Genomic DNA, 4,651 nt, shown 5'->3' on the forward strand with positions numbered 1-4,651 from the left:
GGTAAAATGACCCAGGAACCTTTGTATCCCGAGGGCCATCCTAAGAGAGCTCAACAAGATCCTCAGAGAATTAATTCTGATGCACCTAGTCCTTCTAATAAAAATAAAAAGAAAACTGATAGGACTTTGCATGCTTCTAGTGAACCTGCTATAGACACACCTGAGAATCCCAATGATATTTCTATTTCTGATGCGGAGACACAATCTGGTGATGAAAATGAACCTAGTGATAATGTTAATCATGATGCTCAACCTAGTAATGATAATGATGTAGAGATTGAACCTGCTGTTGATCTTGATAACCCACAATCAAAGAATCAACGTTATGATAAGAGAGGCTTCGTTGCTAGGAAGCATGGTAAAGAAAGAGAACCATGGGTTTAGAACCCATGCCCTTTCCTCCTAAACCATCCAAGAAAAAGGATGATGAGGATTTTGAGCGCTTTGCTGAAATGATTAGACCTATCTTTTTGTTGGAGATATGCACTAGAGGCAATCATGTATGATGATATTTCCTATGTGTTTATGAATAAAGATAGTCCTTGGACATTATCAATGATGTGTATCAGTAAGTACGTGACTTATTTGTGGGACTATGCATTGTATGATGACTGTCCTAAAAGGTCCCTAGTCGAAAGGGCTGTGTGGAGGCGCAACCAATTAGACTAGCATATGACATGGTCGATGGCTTGGTCTCACTAGCCATGGAGCATTGGATGCTAACCGGATAATATGGACTCGGAAGGATCTGGTCGGATTCGGCATAGTTGGATCAGAGTCGAGATAAGGTCTGAGTCGGACAGACCCAACTATGAGACGCAGCGATATGTCATCTGTGAGTCTCTAGTAGAACATACGTTCTATGTCCTAAGACTTGAGCTAGCGCATGTACTCGGGATGGTGACAGACTTCCTTTGGGCCGACCAAATGCTACTCCATGACTGGGTAGTTACAAAGGTAGGTTTAGGGTTTGTCCAGTCCCATGCTACGAGACATGGTTGAGCAAGATGGGATTTGCCCCTCCGATAAGGAGAGATATACTCTAGGCCCCTTGTGTGATCCGGCCAGGATAAGCATGGCCATGCAACAAGGATTATGAGATAATCTAATTTGTGGTCGGTATCACTAGAACGACAAAGAGGTCGGGCTACCACAATGATGACAGACTCGCCTTGAGCCCGACAACATATATCGTGTGGAAAAAGGAACAGAAGTATGATGTACATGTTTGCCTAACTAGATTCATGGTCTGCTTGGAGTTCGGCATGCCTTGCTAGAGGTCGCTACCAACCATGCAGTTCGGATGTGATCCGAACTGCGACCAAGCCGACTTGAACCTAAGGGGTCGCGCTTAAGGGAAGAAACCTACGAGGTCGGATCCGAGGACACTGGTTGGATGTGATCCCAGTTGTATTCGGATTGTGGCCGAGTAGACTTGTGGGCTTTAGGGTCCGTGCGAGGCCCAAGTGTTGAGCCCGCGACGGATGCCTATATAAAGTGGAGGTGCGGCACACTCATGCAGTTGATCGCTTCGGTGCCGCAACTAGGGTTTGCATGTGTTGCGAATAGCCACCTCCACTTGCCACCAACTGTGTGATCGGACCTAGCAGTCCGCCATACGGTGTTCCTCATGCACGTGCGGATACCGTTAGAGGCGGTGCATTTGCGCCGCTCCGGGGAATTTGAACGTGGGATCGAACGACCGGCTGTTCGAGGGAGATCGGACGATGAGGAGACGATCCACGCGGACGCGCTACCCCAACTCTTCTTCCGCTGCACGGCACTGCGCGTCTAGTGCTACCTCTTGAGCACTGTGTTGGATTTCCCTGAACAGGAGAGGATGATGCAGCAAAGTAGCGTAAGTATTTCCCTCAGTTTTTGAGAACCAATGTATCAATCCAGTAGGAGACCACGCACAAGTCCCTCGTACCTACACAAAATGATAGCAACTCGCAACCAACGCTTAGGGGTTGTCAATCCCTTCACGGTCACTTACGAGAGTGAGATCTGATAGGGATAATATTTTTGGTATTTTTGATAGATAGATGCAAAGTAAAGTAAAGGCAAAGTAAAACAAAGCAAGTAAATAAAGTGATATAGATTGATATGATGAGAATAGACCCGGGGGCCATAGGTTTCACTAGTGGCTTCTCCCAAGAGCATAAGTATTCTACGGTGGGTGAACAAATTACTGTTGAGCAATTGACAGAATTGAGCATAGTTATGAGTATATCTAGGCAATGATCATGTATATAGGCATCACGTCCAAAACAAGTAGATCGAAACGATTCTGCATCTACTACTATTACTCCACTCATCGACCGCTATCCAGCATGCATCTAGAGTATTAAGTTAAAAACAGAGTGACGCCATAAGCAAGATGACATGATGTAGAGGGATAAATTCATGCAATATGATAAAAACCCCATCTTGTTATCCTCGATGGCAACAATACAATACGTGCCTTGCTGCCCCTTCTGTCACTGGGTAAGGACACCACAAGATTGAACCCAAAGCTAAGCACTTCTCCCATTGCAAGAACTACCAATCTATTTGGCCAAACCAAAAAGGATAATTCAAAGAGACTTGCAAAGATAACTCAATCATACATAAAAGAATTCAGAGAAGAATCAAATATTTTCCATAGATAATACTGGATCATAAACCCACAATTCATCGGTCTCAACAAACACACCGCAAAAAGAAGATTACATCGAATAGATCTCCATGAGAGAGGGGGAGAACATTGTATTGAGATCCAAAAAGAGAGAAGAAGCCATCTAGCTACTAGCTATGGACCCGAAGGTCTGAAGTAAACTACTCACACTTTATCGGAGGGGCTATGGTGATGATGTAGAAGCCCTCCGTGGTGGATGCCCCCTCCGGTGGAGCTCCGGAACAGGCCCCAAGATGGGATCTCGTGGATACAGAAGGTTGCGGCGGTGGAATTAGGTTTTTGGCTCCTGTTCTGATCGTTTGGGGATACGTAGGTATATATAGGAGGAAGGAGTACGTCGATGGAGCATCGAGGGGCCCACGAGGTAGGGGGGCGCGCCCTCCACCCTCGTGACCTCCGCGGGCACTGCTTGGAGTAGGGCCCAAGTCTCCTGGATCATGTTCGGTTGGGAAATCACGACCCCGGAGGTTTCATTCCGTTTGGACTCCGTTTGATATTCTGTTTCTTCGAAACACTGAAATAGGCAAAAAACAACAATTCTGGGCTGGGCCTCCGGTTAATAGGTTAGTCCCAAAAGTAATATAAAAGTGGAAAATAAAGCCCAATATAGTCCAAAACAGTAGATAAAGTAGCATTGAGCAATCAAAAATTATAGATACGTTGGAGACATATCAGGCATCCCCAAGCTTAATTCCTGCTCGTCCTCGAGTAGGTAAATGATAAAAAAGAATTTTTATGTGGAGTGATACTTTGGCATAATTTCAATGTAAATCTTCTTAATTGTGATATGAATATTTAGATCCGAAAGATTCAAGACAAAAGTTCATATTGACACAAAAATAATAATACTTCAAGCATACTAATCAAAGGAATCATGTCTTCTCAAAATAACATGGCCAAAGAAAGTTATCCCTACAAAATCATATAGTCTGGCTATGCTCCATCTTCCCCACACAAAATACTTAAATCATGCACAACCCCGATGACAAGCCAAGCAATTGTTTCATACTTATGACATTTTCAAAAAAATTTCAATCTTCACGCAATACATGAGTGTGAGCCATGGATATAGCACTTATAGGTGGAATAGAAGGGTGGTTGTGGAGAAGACAAAAAGAGGGAAGATAGTCTCACATCAACTAGGCATATCAACGGGCTATGGAGATGCCCATCAATAGATATCAATGTGAGTGAGTAGGGATTGCCATGCAACGGATGCACTAGAGCTATAAGTATATGAAAGCTCTACAAAATAAACTAAGTGGGTGTGCATCCAACTTGCTTGCTCATGAAGACCTAGGGCATTTTGAGGAAGCCCATCATTGGAATATACAAGCCAAGTTCTATAATGAAAAAATCCCACTAGTATATGAAAGTGACAAAATGAGAGACTCTCTATCATGAAGATCTTGGTGCTACTTTGAAGCACAAGTGTGGCAAAAGGATAGTAGCATTGTCCCTTCTCTCTTTTTCTCTCATTTTTTTATTTGGGCCTTTCTCTTTTTTTTATGGCCTCTTTTTTTTTTAAATTTTTGTCCGGAGTCTCATCCCGACTTATGGGGGAATCATAGTCTCCATCATCCTTTCCTCACTTGGGACAATGCTCTAATAATGATGATCATCACACTTTTATTTTTCTTACAACTCAACAATTACAACTCGATACTTAGAACAAAGTATGACTCTATATGAATGCCTCCGGCGGTGTACCGGGATATGCAATGAATCATGAGTGACATGTATGAAAGAATTATGAACGGTGGCTTTGCCACAAATACAATGTCAACTACATGATCATGCTAGCAATATGACAATGATGGAGCGTGTCATAATAAACAGAACGGTGGAAAGTTGCATGGCAATATATCTCGGAATGGCTATGGAAATGCCATAATAGGTAGGTATGGTGGCTGTTTTGAGTAAGGGGTATGGTGGTGAATGATACCGGCGAAAAGTGCGCGGTATTTAGAGAGG

Source organism: Triticum dicoccoides, chromosome 1B (genome assembly GCF_002162155.2).
Source record: "Triticum dicoccoides isolate Atlit2015 ecotype Zavitan chromosome 1B, WEW_v2.0, whole genome shotgun sequence".
Lineage (NCBI taxonomy): Eukaryota > Viridiplantae > Streptophyta > Magnoliopsida > Poales > Poaceae > Triticum > Triticum dicoccoides.